General features: G+C 42.3%; 1 pseudogene; it reads right to left on the bottom strand.

Moving 5' to 3' along the window:
- Positions 1-12,156: 12,156 nt before the first annotated feature.
- Positions 12,157-12,576, bottom strand: LOC148003173 (NADH dehydrogenase [ubiquinone] 1 beta subcomplex subunit 4 pseudogene; annotated as a pseudogene).
- Between the last annotated feature and the right edge of the window lie 3,928 nt (positions 12,577-16,504).

The following is a 16,504-nucleotide window of genomic DNA, read 5'->3' as shown; positions in this document are numbered from 1 at the left end:
GGCTAACTACTTGTCCTACAAACTGAGCCTAATTTGGGCCGATGGATTATTCCCGGCCAATGAAAACCAAACCTGTTTGGTTTCAGCCTGAGACTGGACCTGTTGGTATTTGAAACGGCACAGCAAAATAGCCCAAGGGCAGCTGCTAAAAGCAAGCAATCCCAGAACGATGGATTCTGACCATTCTTTAACGAGATATCCAGCATATTTAAGAGCTTCGAAGAGACTATCCCCAGGAAGAGGTGTTACTCGGGTTTCATTAATCTTTTGAATAGCAACTATCAACTGATTAGTATAATTTACAAAGTTATAATTCCATGGTCCCAAAGTAAATCTAATTGTTCATGTAGGAGACCAATTTGTTGGTTGAGATTAAGAATATGCAACTGGGCTGGGGATTTAGCTCAGTGATAGAGTGCTTGCCTAGGAAGCACAAGGCCCTGGGTTCGGTCCCCAGCTCCGGGAAAAAGAGAGAGAGAGAGAGAGAGAGAGAGAGAGAGAGAGAGAGAGAGAGAGAGAGAGAGACTTTAGTTTGGGCTGGAAAGATGGCTCAGCAGTTAAGAGCACCCGACTACTCTTCCAGAGGTCCTGAGTTCAATTACCAGCAACCACATAGTGACTCACAACCATCTGTAAAAAAGAGATCCGATGCCCTCTTCTGGTGTATCTGAAGACAGCTACAGTGTACTTATATGTAATAAATAAATAAATCTTTAAAAAAAAAAAAGAATGTCCAACCGGGGGCTGGAGAGATGACTCAGTGGTTAAGAGCACTGACTGCTCTTCCAGAGGTCCTGAGTTCAAATCCCAGCAACCACATGGTGGTTCACAACCATCTGTAATGCTCTTATTTTAAAAAATAAATAAATAAGAATGTCCAACTGAATCTGAGTATTAACACTATTCTGCACAGTCAATGCTGTGGTGACCTCTCCAAGACAACGTATCTGTAGTTCCAATGACAGCTGCCAATTGAGATATGGCCACACCTGCCACTGCAGCCGCAGTGGCTGAAATGACAATGGCAGCAAATGACTGCTGCAGTAATGCCAGAGTCTCTTTTATGCCTGTAGAGTACCACTGGGAATCATTCTTCATCCTCCAGAGGCATGGAGATCACACCAGGAACCCGAACAAACAATGCAAAATCTTCCTGTTCTCCGCAACTGATCAGTAGAGAGGACCTGGAATTGAGAATCTCCTCTCTTGACACTGCCTCAATCCCATTCCAAACTAAAAAAGAAAAGAGGTACCAACATGCATGGCACAGGCAGACTTCAGAAAAATTTTACTCTCCTTAATTGGGCTAAAATGTAGACCTATGTGCTGGTCTAGGAGGCAGATAACTATCATTTCTAACAAGACTAATGGGGTACAAAATATCTCTCAATCCTATAACACTAGCATTGGTAACATTAATACTAAAATCAGCTATGGAAACATTACTAAAAAGTAAACATGAATGAAAGAAGGAGGAGCCGTTTAATGAGGCTTTATTAAAAATCTTAACAAAACATAGACTATCCTTTAAGATGAAAAGTAAGGTTAAGAATTATTCGTTCTACCTTTATGCAAGCTGCTGCTTTACCTGTTGTGCAGTTTCTTGTAATAACAGCAGGCCATGCTGTGCTATGTATTCCTACTGGCATCAGAATCGGGGGATTCTTCACGAAGCTTAAAGAATGAGATTGTCTAATTGTTCCTACACAAGACCCAAAACCTGCCTGGTATATAAATCTATTGTGACTTTGCCTTCACTAAGGGGTCCAGGCAATCCAGTCTGAATTCTTAAATGGCTTATAAAGGAACAGTACACTTCTCTTAAATCAGTTGTATTAGCATAAATAGTTGTAAAATTCAAGGGTTAACAGTATCTAAAAAAGGAAAAATTTTAATTAATTGCAAACCATAAGCTATACATTGGCTATCAGTATATGGATTGAAAGCTTGATTTTTTTTAGCATTTTAAAAACAGCGGCCACAGCATGTAATTCAATAATCTGTGCTGAAGCAGGGGGAAAGTCAAGAGAATAAACATATGATCCAATTACATGTGTTGTCTTTTCATTAGATAACCAATTTAATTGCTGTTTGGAATAAGGTATGTTTCATCAGGTGTAGGGCACCCTCCAGTGGTGAACAACGGTACTGCGCATGTGCAGTTTTTGCGCCTGGTGTCAGTTGGCCGGTAATATGCTAATGAGGGGGCGGTACTATGCTAGTGAGGTGATTCATTCTCCGCCAATCCCTGGAGGACAAGTAGCAGGGGTGATAGTGGGGTGATAGTGGGGTGATAGTGGGGTGATTCATGCTTCACCAATCCCTGAAAGACAATTAGCATAGCCCCAGCCTGTTTGTGTATATAAGGCGAGCGCTTTTGCCGCTCGAGGTCCCCATATCAGCAAATGAGGTGGTCCTGCAATAAAGGCTGTTAAGAAGGATCCGACGGTGTTGCGTCTTCCTTGCTGGACAAGGTGGGCGCGACAACTGGTGGCCTTGTACGGGGACCCGAGGATATTCTCGTGGATCCAGAACTTTTCAGATTCAGGACGGCGACATCGGTAAAGTTCCCGGATAAGGGACGATAAGGTTCTCTGGAGGTAAGCAGAGATGATGAAAGCCTTGGTATAGAGGCGGAAAGGTTTGTAAACTACAGCAATGTTGTTTCCAATGGATCCTTTGTGGGTAAGTCTTGTAATTTTGTTTATTTTTTTCTTTGTGTGGGAAGCTGTTAGAGCCATTAGGACAGGTCAGAGGGTCCTTGCAGAGCAACAAGAAAGTATGTCCGAGGGAGAAAAGGTCTCGAAAGAAAAAAAAGAAAAGAAAAGGAGAAAAAAGGAACACAGTATTTTGGGAGAAAGATTTTGTCTTTGTGCTTTTAAAAAGTGTGATTAGGCTCTGGAAACCTCACAGAGTCATACTGATCAGATTTGATAGAGGTAGACTGCCTGAAAAATTTATTCAGGAGAACATGGAGAGTGCCTTTGATCCTAAAAGCCCCACCAATCTGGCTAAGGTTATATTTTGCTTTCCGATAAAGATTGTGGCACCTTAAAAGCAGCCTATGCAAAAGTAGTTAAGGTGCTTGAAAACAATCAATTGTTCATAGCACCTGAAAAGGTTCAAATGGGCCAAATAGGGGAATATTTAGGAACTAAAATCACTCCTCATAGTATTTCCCCTCAGAAAATAGAATTACAGAAAGATCATTTAAAAACATTAAATGAGGGCTGGGGATTTAGCTCAGTGGTAGAGCGCTTACCTAGGAAGCACAAGGCCCTGGGTTCGGTCCCCAGCTCCGAAAAAAAAGAACCAAAAAAAAAAAAAAAAAAAAACATTAAATGACTTTCAAAAATTACTAGGAAGCATAAATTGGCGCAACAATCAGGTTCTTTTTCTAAAATACTTCCATAACTCAATCCTTTTTTTTTTATTAACTTGAGTATTTCTTATATACATTTCAAGTGTTATTCCCTTTCCCGGTTTCCGGGCAAACATCCCCCTTCCCCCTCCCCTTCTTTATGGGTGTTCCCCTCCACATCCTCTCCCCATTGCCGCCCTCCCCCCAACAATCTAGTTCACTGGGGGTTCAGTCTTAGCAGGACCCAGGGCTTCCCCTTCAACTGGTGCTCTTACTAGGATATTCATTGCTACCTATGAGGTCAGAGTCCAGGGTCAGTCCATGTATAGTCTTTAGGTAGTGGCTTAGTCCCTGGAAGCTCTGGTTGCTTGGCATTGTTGTACATATGGGGTCTTGAGCCCCTTCAAGCTCTTCCAGTTCTTTCTCTGATTCCTTCAACGGGGGTCCTATTCTCAGTTCAGTGGTTTGCTGCTGGCATTCGCCTCTGTGTTTGCTGTATTCTGGCTGTGTCTCTCAGGAGCGATCTACATCCGGCTCCTGTCGGTCTGCACTTCTTTGCTTCATCCATCTTGTCTAATTGGGTGGCTGTATATGTATGGGCCACATGTGGGGCAGGCTCTGAATGGGTGTTCCTTCAGTCTCTGTTTTAATCTTTGCCTCTCTCTTCCCTGCCAAGGGTATTCTTGTTCCCCTTTTAAAGAAGGAGTGAAGCATTCACATTTTGATCATCCGTCTTGAGTTTCATTTGTTCTAGGCATCTAGGGTAATTCAAGCATTTGGGCTAATAGCTACTTATCAATGAGTGCATACCATGTATGTCTTTCTGTGATTGGGTTAGCTCACTCAGGATGATATTTTCCAGTTCCAACCATTTGCCTACGAATTTCATAAAGTCGTTGTTTTTGATAGCTGAGTAATATTCCATTGTGTAGATGTACCACATTTTCTGTATCCATTCCTCTGTTGAAGGGAATCTGGGTTCTTTCCAGCTCCTGGCTATTATAAATAAGGCTGCAATGAACATAGTGGAGCACGTGTCTTTTTTATATGTTGGGGCATCTTTTGGGTATATGCCCAAGAGAGGTGTAGCTGGATCCTCAGGCAGTTCAATGTCCAATTTTCTGAGGATCCTCCAGACTGATTTCCAGAATGGTTGTACCAGTCTGCAATCCCACCAACAATGGAGGAGTGTTCCTCTTTCTCTGCATCCTCGCCAGCATCTGCTGTCACCTGAGTTTTTGATCTTAGCCATTCTCACTGGTGTGAGGTGAAATCTCAGGGGTGTTTTGATTTGCATTTCCCTTATGACTAAAGATGTTGAACATTTCTTTAGGTGTTTCTCAGCCATTCGGCATTCCTCAGCTGTGAATTCTTTGTTTAGTTCTGAACCCCATTTTTTAATAGGGATATTTGTCTCCCTGGGGTCTAACTTCTTGAGTTCTTTGTATATTTTGGATATAAGGCCTCTATCTGTTGTAGGATTGGTAAAGATCTTTTCCCAATCTGTTGGTTGCCGTTTTGTCCTAACCACAGTGTCCTTTGCCTTACAGAAGCTTTGCAGTTTTATGAGATCCCATTTCTCGATTCTTGATCTTAGAGCATAAGCCATTGGTGTTTTGTTCAGGAAATTTTTTCCAGTGCCCATGTGTTCCAGATGCTGCCCTAGTTTTTCTTCTTAGTTTGAGTGTATCTGGTTTGATGTGGAGGTCCTTGATCCACTTGGACTTAAGCTTTGTACAGGGTGATAAGCATGGATCGATCTGCATTCTTCTACATGTTGACCTCCAGTTGAACCAGCACCATTTGCTGAAAAGGCTATCGTTTTTCCATTTGATGGTTTTGGCTCCTTTGTCAAAAATCAAGTGACCATAGGTGTGTGGGTTCATTTCTGGGTCTTCAATTCTATTCCATTGGTCTATCTGTCTGTCTCTGTACCAATACCATGCAGTTTTTATCACTATTGCTCTGTAATACTGCTTGAGTTCAGGGATAGTGATTCCCCCTGAAGTCCTTTTATTGTTGAGGATAGTTTTAGCTATCCTGGGTTTTTTGTTGTTCCAGATGAATTTGCAAATTGTTCTGTCTAACTCTTTGAAGAATTGGATTGGTATTTTGATGGGGATTGCATTGAATTTGTAGATCGCTTTTGGTAAAATGGCCATTTTTACTATATTAATCCTGCCAATCCATGAGCATGGGAGATCTTTCCATCTTCTGAGGTCTTCTTCAATTTCTTTCTTCAGAGTCTTGAAGTTCTTATTGTACAAATCTTTTACATGCTTGGTTAAAGTCACACCGAGGTACTTTATATTATTTGGGTCTATTATGAAGGGTGTGGTTTCCCTAATTTCTTTCTCGGCTTGTTTCTCTTTTGTGTAGAGGAAGGCTACTGATTTATTTGAGTTAATTTTATACCCAGCCACTTTGCTGAAGTTGTTTATCAGCTTTAGTAGTTCTCTGGTGGAACTTTTGGGATCACTTAAATATACTATCATATCATCTGCAAATGGTGATATTTTGACTTCTTCTTTTCCAATCTGTATCCCCTTGACCTCCTTTTGTTGTCTGATTGCTCTGGCTAGAACTTCAAGAACTATATTGAATAAGTAGGGAAAGAGTGGGCAGCCTTGTCTAGTCCCTGATTTTAGTGGGATTGCTTCAAGTTTCTCTCCATTTAGTTTAATGTTAGCAACTGGTTTGCTGTATATGGCTTTTACTACGTTTAGGTATGGGCCTTGAATTCCTATTCTTTCCAGGACTTTTATCATGAAGGGGTGTTGAATTTTGTCAAATGCTTTCTCAGCATCTAATGAAATGATCATGTGGTTTTGTTCTTTCAGTTTGTTTATATAATGGATCACGTTGATGGTTTTCCGTATATTAAACCATCCCTGCATGCCTGGGATGAAGCCTACTTGATCATGGTGGATGATTGTTTTGATGTGCTCTTGGATTCGGTTTGCCAGAATTTTATTGAGTATTTTTGCGTCGATATTCATAAGGGAAATTGGTCTGAAGTTCTCTTTCTTTGTTGGGTCTTTGTGTGGTTTAGGTATAAGAGTAATTGTGCCCGCAATCTTAAGGAAAAATGGCTCTGTACCGCCTGTCCCAGGAAGAGCAAATTATGCCTTTGTTTCAAAATGTGGTTTAAAATCATCTTGCGACTCTACCTTTGTTTCGAAAGGTTGTATGACCACCACCTATGACAACACTTGTTGTGTTGCCATGTCTGCCTTGTTTTGCCCACCTTGCAAGCATGCCTTTGTTTCAGGAGAAACCAGCTTGTTGGGCTTCTCCTCTGCCCCTATAACCCCGCCTCTTTTTTTCCCACCAAACCTTTCATTTGGAAATCTCTGACCAATGGCTGAGATATAAAAGCCTTCTCTTCCTCACATCCAAAGCAGACCTCAAAGCCCCCACCTAGGTGGGAGGCAGCCCATAGACAGGAATTTTTAAAAACCTGGCTTTAATTAATTTGGTGATTTGGGTTGGTGGTCTTTCTCCTCCCATCTCTGGGATTAACATTGAGACTATGAATTAATGCTTATATAACTAATGAATGACTGTGCGGGTTGAGCGAATTGGTACAAGCCTTTAATTCCAGAACTCAGGAGCCAGAGGCAGAGGCAGAAACAGAGATCTACAACTTCAAGGGAAGCCTGGTCTACATAAGAAGTTTCGGACCGGGTTGGGGATTTAGCTCAGTGGTAGAGCGCTTGCCTAGTTCGGTCCCCAGCTCCAAAAAAAAAAAAAAGAAAAAAAAGAAAAGAAAAAAGAAAAAAAAGAAGTTTCAGACCAGCTGGATCTGAAAAATGATACCCTGCCTCAATAAATAAATAAATAAATAAATAAATATAAATAAATAAACAAACACAGCCATGGAAACCAAATTCTAAAGTAAATGACAAAGGAAACCCCACAAAATTAAAGATTTAAAAATAAACAACAAAATGTGTGTTCAAAAAAAAAAAAAGAGTAATTGTGGCTTCAGAGAAGGAATTCGGTAGTGCTCCATCTGTTTCAATTTTGTGGAATAGTTTGGATAGTATTGGTATGAGGTCTTCTATGAAGGTCTGATAGAATCCTGCACTAAACCCGTCTGCACCTGGGCTTTTTTTGGTTGGGAGACCTTTAATGACTGCTTCTATTTCCTTAGGAGTTATGGGGTTGTTTAACTGGTTTATCTGTTCCTGATCTAACTTCGGTACCTGGTATCTGTCTAGGAAATTGTCCATTTCCTGCAGATTTTCAAGTTTTGTTGAATATAGGCTTTTATAGTAAGATCTGATGATTTTTTTAATTTCCTCTGAATCTGTAGTTATGTCTCCCTTTTCATTTCTGATTTTGTTAATTTGGACACACTCTCTGTGTCCTCTCGTTAGTCTGGCTAAGGGTTTATCTATCTTGTTGATTTTCTCAAAGAACCAACTTTTGGTTCTGTTGATCCTTTCTATGGTCCTTTTTGTTTCTACTTGGTTGATTTCAGCTCTGAGTTTGATTATTTCCTGCCTTCTACTCCTCCTGGGTCTATTTGCTTCTTTTTGTTCTAGAGCTTTTAGGTGTGCTATCAAGCTGATGACATATGCTCTCTCCTGTTTCTTTCTGCAGGCACTCAGCGTTATGAGTTTTCCTCTTAGCACAGCTTTCATTGTGTCCCATAAGTTTGGGTATGTTGTACCTTCATTTTCATTAAATTCTAAAAAGTCTTTAATTTCTTTCTTTATTTCTTCCTTGACCAGGTTATCATTGAGTAGAGCATTGTTCAATTTCCACGTATATGTGGGCATTCTTCCCTTATTGTTATTGAAGACCAGCTTTAGGCCATGGTGGTCCGATAGCACACATGCGATTATTTCTATCTTTCTGTACCTGTTGAGGCCCGTTTTTTGACCAATTATATGGTCAATTTTGGAGAAAGTACCATGAGGAGCTGAGAAGAAGGTATATCCTTTTGCTTTAGGATAGAATGTTCTATAAATATCTGTTAAGTCCATTTGGCTCATGACTTCTCTTAGTCTGTCTACGTCTCTGTTTAATTTCTGTTTCCATGATCTGTCCATTGATGAGAGTGGGGTGTTGAAATCTCCTACTATTATTGTGTGAGGTGCAATGTGTGTTTTGAGCTTTAGTAAGGTTTCTTTTACATATGTAGGTGCCCTTGTATTTGGGGCATAGATATTTAGGATTGAGAGTTCATCTTGGTGGATTTTTCCTTTGATGAATATGAAGTGTCCTTCCTTATCTTTTTTGATGAATTTTAGTTGAAAATTGATTTTATTTGATATTAGAATGGCTACTCCAGCTTGCTTCTTCTGACCATTTGCTTGGAAAGTTGTTTTCCAGCCTTTCACTCTGAGGTAGTGTCTGTCTTTGTCTCTGAGGTGTGTTTCCTGTAGGCAGCAGAATTCAGGGTCCTCGTTGCGTATCCAGTTTGTTAATCTATGTCTTTTCATTGGGGAGTTGAGGCCATTGATGTTGAGAGATATTAAGGAATAGTGATTATTGCTTCCTGTTATATTCATATTTGGATATGAGGTTATGTTTGTGTGCTTTTCTTCTCTTTGTTTTGTTGCCAAGACGATTAGTTTCTTGCTTCTTCTAGGGTGTAGCTTGCCTCCTTATGTTGGGCTTTACCATTTATTATCCTTTGTAGCGCTGGATTTGTAGAAAGATATTGTGTAAATTTGGTTTTGTCATGGAATATCTTGGTTTCTCCATCTATGTTAATTGAGAGTTTTGCAGGATACAGTAACCTGGGCTGGCATTTGTGTTCTCTTAGGGTCTGTATGACATCTGTCCAGGATCTTCTGGCTTTCATAGTCTCTGGCGAAAAGTCTGGTGTGATTCTGATAGGTCTTCCTTTATATGTTACTTGACCTTTTTCCCTTACTGCTTTTAATATTCTTTCTTTATTTTGTGCATTTTGGTGTTTTGACTATTATGTGACGGGAGGTGTTTCTTTTCTTGTCCAATCTATTTGGAGTTCTGTAGGCTTCTTGTATGCCTATGGGTATCTCTTTTTTTAGGTTAGGGAAGTTTTCTTCTATGATTTTGTTGAAGATATTTACTGGTCCTTTGAGCTGGGAGTCTTCACTCTCTTCTATACCTATTATCCTTAGGTTTGATCTTCTCATTGAGTCCTGGGTTTCCTGTATGTTTTGGACCAGTAGCTTTTTCCGCTTTACATTATCTTTGACAGTTGAGTCAATGATTTCTATGGAATCTTCTGCTCCTGAGTTTCTCTCTTCTATCTCTTGTATTCTGTTGGTGAAGCTTGTATCTACGGCTCCTTGTCTCTTCTTTTGGTTTTCTATATCCAGGGTTGTTTCCATGTGTTCTTTCTTGATTGCTTCTATTTCCATTTTTAATTCCTTCAACTGTTTGATTGTGTTTTCCTGGAATTCTTTCAGGGATTTTTGCGATTCCTGTCTGTAGGCTTCTACTTGTTCTCTAAGGGAGTTCTTCACGTCTTTCTTGAAGTCCTCCAGCATCATGATCAAATATGATTTTGAAACTAGATCTTGCTTTTCTGGTGTGTTTGGCTATTCCGTGTTTGCTTTGGTGGGAGAACTGGGCTCCGATGATGCCATGTAGTCTTGGTTTCTGTTGCTTGGGTTCCTGCGCTTGCCTCTCGCCATCAGATTATCTCTAGTGTTACTTTGTTCTGCTGTTTCTGACAGTGGCTAGACTGTCCTATAAGCCTGTGTGTCAGGAGTGCTGTAGACCTGTTTTCCTGTTTTCTTTCAGCCAGTTATGGGGACAGAGTGTTCTGCTCTCGGACGTGTAGTTTTTCCTATCTACAGGTCTTCGGCTGTTCCTGTGGGCCTGTGTCTGGAGTTCACCAGGCAGGTCACTTGCAGCAGAAAAGTTGGTCTTACCTGTGGTCCCGAGGCTCAAGTTTGCTCGTGGGTTGTTTTCCTCTGGCGTCAGAGATGTGTGCAGAGTGCAGTCTCTTCTAGTTTCCCAGGCGTGTCTGCCTCTCTGAAGGTTTAGCTCTCCCATCCACGGGATTTGGGTGCAGAGAACTGTTTATCCGGTAGGACCCTTCAGGTTATGGCGGTGTCTCAGGCGCAGCGGTCCTGCTGCTCCTGGGCCCTCCTCTACGGGAACCCAGAGGCCGTATACAGTTTCCTCTTGGGCCAGGGATGTGGGCAGGGGTGGGCAGTGTTGGTGGTCTCTTCCGCTCTGCAGCCTCAGGAGTGCCCACCTGACCAGGCGGTGAGGTCTCTCTTCCACGGGGTTTGGGAGCACAGAGCTGCTGCGGGCCGAGATCCGCAGGTTTGGGACTCCTGGTAAATAGCGGAAGAGGGGCTGGGGATTTAGCTCAGTGGTAGAGCGCTTACCTAGGAAGCGCAAGGCCCTGGGTTCAGTCCCCAGCTCCGAAAAAAAGAACCAAAAAAAAAAAAAATAGCGGAAGTGCCCAGTCCTAGAGGAATTTTGCCTCTGTGTGTCCTGAGTTCACCAGGCAGGTCTCTTGCAGCAGAAAAGTTAGTCTTACCTGTGGTCCCGAGGCTCAAGTTTGCTTGTGGGGTGCTGCCTACGAGCTCTCCACGGCGGCAGCAACCAGGAAGATCTCCATGACTCAATCTTACAATTCTGTACGTCTATCTCTCTTTACTTTCTGTAAAGCTATTCAGTCACTCCTCAGTTAATGGTCTAGGGGAATAGAATTTGCATCTCTCTTGGGGATATCAAAAAAAAAAGGCTTAAGTCCTCCTGTGGCAAACTTGATGTGAGGTCTTAGCCAATTAACATATCTTGGAAGCTTTTAAAAATAATTTAAAGTAAACCATCTTGAATTTTCTGTGCCACAGTTTGTTTAGGATATAACCAATGTCTCAAATATTGAAAAGGAATATTGAATCTTTTCTGGAGCAGCAGCTTCTCCCCAAAGTTTAAAGCACATTGTAAAAGTAAAGGCTTGTAGTGAAATTAAAATGTCTACATAATGAATAATATACAATGAAAGATTCAAAGTCTTAACTTCTTGTACTGAAGCAGTGACAAAAAAATTTTACATAATGTAGGGCCATAAGTGATTCCTTGAGGCAAAACTTTCCAATGGGCTTTCCAATCACTTCATGGGCTGTCCAAAATTATAAGAAAGCTCACTAAATGAAAATCTTTCACAATCACCAGGATGTAAAAAAACAGCATAAAAACAATCTTTTAAATCTATAATAATTCTATATGTATTTCTTGAAATAGCAGTTGGAGTGAGCAAACAGGCTGTAATGCTCTTATAAGTTCCATAGCCTCATCAACCCTTCATAAATCCTGTAACAATCTCTACCTGTTTGATTTTTTCTTAATTATAAATATGTGTGAGTTAGAATCTTGAGCCTGAGTGTGATCGAACTGTAAAGTGTAGCCAATGTAACACTGGCAATCATTAACCACAATCTTTAAGTTTCCCTTGTAACACCAGAGCATAACCATAACTTTGGAAAGCAAAACTCAACATCCAACAAATCATCTATTCTCCAAAATTCAGTCTCTCCAAAAAACCAAGTCCACTCCTCATGCTTTAAAGTTTGACTGCCAATTCTTGCATATGAACTAACAATGGTGCAGGCTCTAATACCTCAACAAAGAGACATTGCCCTGAATTCTTTTATAAGTCTACTTTCTATGATAAGAATTTTATTAAAATATCCCAATTTAGACCTGTTTCCCTGGGTTGGCTCATACCATATATTGTCTAGAATGACTCCATCCGAATTATCAGTTTTAAGCCAACTGTATGCTACAAATGTTACGAATTTTTTTCAGTGATTAATTAATAGGAGATTTACTGATGCAAGAACAGAGGCATCCTTGCCGAACTTAGTAGGAGATGCTAAATTTTCTGTCCAGTTTTCGTTCCTGGATAAGTCTTTCCTTTTTGTTCCTGTCTGTTTTGATAACATAATACCAGAAGATGAGAGGCCCTAAACCTGCCACCGCTCCTAAAGTGAGTTCTTGGGAGTGGGTCTGAAATTAGGATAAACATTTGCTGATCTTGCATAGGTCCAAAGAATCAAGGCAGGATCCTCGATGTGCGTTTGGCATTTGGGGTCATTGTACTGAAGCAGATACACCCGTTTAAGCTGGGCCCTTATGCTCATGCACTCGACCTGTGCCTTTCGGGTCTCTGGAGACACGTCATACTCGGCAGGGTCAAGGGTACTGGGGAGAGTGGCCAGGGGCGCAGACTTATACTTGGAAAACGACATCTTTGCTCCCCACAAATTTTTAACCATACCCAATAACTTAAAAGCCAGTAACCTATAACCAAGACGTGTATAGCATATTATATATTTAAAACCAATCAGAAACAAAAAATGAAATGGCTAAACATATCTTTAATATTTAGATCAATCACCACTTTTACTTTTCCTAGCTGTAATTTTAAGAGAAGCACCTTGTTACCTGTTGAATTCAATAATCATAGTCGGAGATTTTTCTAAGAGAAACAGCCATCAGCTCCATTACCATAGAAGCTGTGAAGCTCCTGGTACCTTTAGAATCAGCTAGTGTAAACATTTAGCCAGCACCCTGGGGAGCTTCTCCAGGGAACCAAGGCTCCTAGCTATAGGTGCAGGGCTCCAAAAGCCAATTGAAACTGCTTTTTATTTATTTGTTCCTTTCCTTTAAGGAGTTAAAACTAAATCAAGGGATGAATCAACCAGCATTTAAAGTTTTAACCATTTTTTCTTTTAAACATGAAACCCAAAATATTCAAGCAATGAGAAGCAAAACCCAGACATAAATTGACATACATGAACAGCTTGGTGCACCAAGGACAGACAACAGACATAGAGGGAAAGAACTAGATGGCACACCACAAAAGGGACCCAGATATCCTACCTAAAGGACCCAGAACCAGAAATGAGAACTTCTCCAATAGGAGCCAACAAGGAGGCAAGACATCTCCCACCCTCCTTCTGTCCCTAGGAGGGCTCTTAAAAAGCTTAAACTCATTTTCCTTCTTTTGCCAAAGCATCTGTGGAGAGTCCAGGAGGGCGGTTTTTCTCAAACCCATTCTCTCTCTTGTCTAGGGTGTAAACTGTCTCTAGTCAGGGTCCAAAGGCTAAAAGCATCTATGAGAATTGACTTTGCTTCTCTAGATTTTAGCATAACTCTAAAAGAACACATACACAAAAACATTTTATCATTATTACCTTGTTCCTTTTTACAAGGTTTACTCACTGTTAGTCCAAATCTTTATTTTTCTTTGCACATGGTTTCAATTCCCGTGGTCCTTCTGTATCCTGTTTACTGGGGCCTTTCCTGGCCCATTTTCCCCAATGTGTCCCTCCTTCTTCACCAGCCGGCTTCCTGGGACAATCTCGTCAGGTTGTCCTTTCTTTCCCAATCAATGGGACCTCCATTTGATGATGCCTGTGTTGTCAGGACACTGAGAACCAGGTGTAGGCCTACAAGATTTAAGAAGAAACACACGGGGTTGGGGATTTAGCTCAGTGGTAGAGCGCTTGCCTAGGAAGCGCAAGGCCCTGGGTTCGGTCCCCAGCTCCGAAAAAAAGAACCAAAAAAAAAAGAAGAAGAAGAAGAAGAAGAAGAAGAAGAAGAAGAAGAAGAAGAAGAAGAAACACACACTCGGGTCATTCATCTTAAGAGAATGACGTCCAGGCTTTACTGAGATCTCCTTATATACAAGAGGCAAAAGCCATGGAAAAATAATAAAGCAAGTGAAAATCCCCAACCAGGAAAACAGGAAAAATCTGCATCATGGAAAGTCCCAGCACCAAAACAGGGGCATAAACAACTTCTTAACAGCAAGCTGAAAGGCTCAGCAAGGGGGAAGAGAAATACCCCAAGGTAGGGCCCAACAGAATCCAGAACTGATCTTATCAGGTGGAGAGAAAGATGAAGGAAAGGATCAACTCCACATTCGCAGTTGGGACTGGGGGCTCAACTTCTTGCCACCAGATGATGTTATTCTCTGCCGATGAAATGAGCCAAATTAAAGTATGAAGGCAGGTTTATTGGGTACAACACTCAGGGGGATTCACTAGTCCCAAGGAATGAGGCGAAGGAAGTCACCATGGGGAGGGAGACAGAGGAGCAGAGAAAGAGAAAGAGTGTGCATGCAGGGAGAGAGGAAATGCCAAGAGAGAGGGAGAGCAAGGAGAGAGACCAAAATGTCTAGATTATATCGGGAAGGGCTTCTGGGGAGGGGAAGTCCAGCCCTTGGGATAGAAGGTTCACATAGAAGGTGGGGTATGTTGGCCATGCCGTGTAACAGATAGAGACTGGGGGGTGCTAAAAGAACTTGGAGCCCAGTTCCACTTTGGTATATTAACTGTGTACCTCAACTGTTCGTCCCAGGTCTGAAACACAACAGTGTCCATGGGCCTGCCACTGCTAAAGACCATGACTAGGTCCATGATCCTGCTGAAGTCTGTGTTGATATAGGTGGTCTATGATCTGTGCTGTTACCTGAGGCCATGTTGATGTCCATGGGCCATGCAAACACCTGCAGCCATGTTGATGTCCTTGACCTGTGCAACTGACAGGGCTGTAATGGTGTTCATACCCCATGCTGTGGCAGAGGGTCGTGTTGATGTCTGTAGTCCGTACTGCCACTGGAAACCATGCACATGTCTGTGGTCCATGCTGTTGCCAGAAGCCATGTGGAAGTCCCTGATCCATGCTCCCACTGACTGTGAAGGGCAAGGAAGCTATTCTTTCAGGGGTTATCAATGGCTGCAGACTCACAGCTGAGAAAGGGTGGCATAGAAAGGTTCTGTGGGGGGCTGGAGAGATGGCTCAGTGGTTAAAAGCACCGACTGCTCTTCCAGAGGTCCTGAGTTCAATTCCCAGCAACCACATAGTGGCTCACAACCATCTGTAATGATATCCCATGCCCTCCTCTGGTGCGTCTGAAGACAGTGACAGTGTACTCATATACATTAAATAGATAAAAAATTTTAAAAAAAAGGTTCTGTGACAACTCCTACCTCCCAACCTCCCAAAAAAGTAACAGCCTAGACAGGAAAAGAACTCTTAAAAATTGTGATGAGGGGGGCTGGGGATTTAGCTCAGTGGTAGAGCGCTTACCTAGGAAGCGCAAGGCCCTGGGTTCGGTCCCCAGCTCCAAAAAAAAGAACCAAAAAAAAAAAAATTGTGATGAGGATGCTGACATGTAGCTCTCCACAACTGATGGCTTCTGTATGGGGTGCAGACGGGGAAGGACTCAATTTTCTTTAAGGGGCTAGCCACTGGGAGTTTGACCGTGCTCCAGTGAGCATGAGAATGACACAAATTGGACTTGTTTCCTTCCTTCCTTCCTTCCTTCCTTCCTTCTTTCCTTCCTGTCTTTCTTCTCCTCTTCCCCTCTTTCTCTTCCTCTTCCTCCCCCTCCTCCTTCTCTCCCCTGTAGAGGGCCGCAATAACATTCGCCACCACAAGATGGCACTGGCTTCCACTGCGCCAGCTGACTTCCTTTCAGGAAGTTAACTGTGTACGCATGTGCAAGAGTGCCTTCGTGCCAGGTCTTTGCCCACTCCGGGGTGTGCCTAATGAGATCATGGGTAAGCGACCAATCAGGTGTGGATGCGCCACGCTAGGGTGTATATAAGCCATGCCATGCTGGCACCCTGCCGCCGCCCTCTATTATTAATAAGTAATAAGCATTTTGGCTACAGAAGGATTTATGTGTTCCCGCGTATTCTTGCTGGCGAGAGGTCGCACGGGACATTTGGTGCCGAGAACCCAGGACACCACGCCATCGCCAGGCGCCAAGAGGGGGTCTTCCGCCTGCGGAAGGAATCCAGAACTGTAGTGTTTAAAAGGTAAAGCCCTGAGAGACATGCATCTTGATTTGTTCCACTTCACTCCCCTGCTAGATGCGGCGGAAGTTTTTATTATCGTTTTGGCAGCCCTCGGGCTTTCTCTATTGGCCTTTGAGTTTCTAGCTACTGCCAGACAGCGTCAGAGGTCGCATGGGAGCCGCCCAGCTATAATAGCAAAGCAGAGAGCGCTGGGGGAAGGACAAGGCGGCATGTCAGAAACAGGGTTGGGTAAAAAATTAAAGAGCTCAAGGAAAAAAGACAATAAGCAGACAGTCCCCTCCAACGACTTCAGATCTGCGGAGGCGAGAGATTGGGGAAAAACGCCCCGGGAGAGAAAAAGGGAGGA

This window comes from Rattus norvegicus, chromosome 10, assembly GCF_021556685.1.
Source record: "Rattus norvegicus strain SHRSP/BbbUtx chromosome 10, alternate assembly SHRSP_T2T, whole genome shotgun sequence".
In the NCBI taxonomy this organism is placed as follows: domain Eukaryota; kingdom Metazoa; phylum Chordata; class Mammalia; order Rodentia; family Muridae; genus Rattus; species Rattus norvegicus.
Note: the sequence above shows the minus strand (reverse complement) of the source record. Positions and strands in the feature narration are given on the sequence as shown.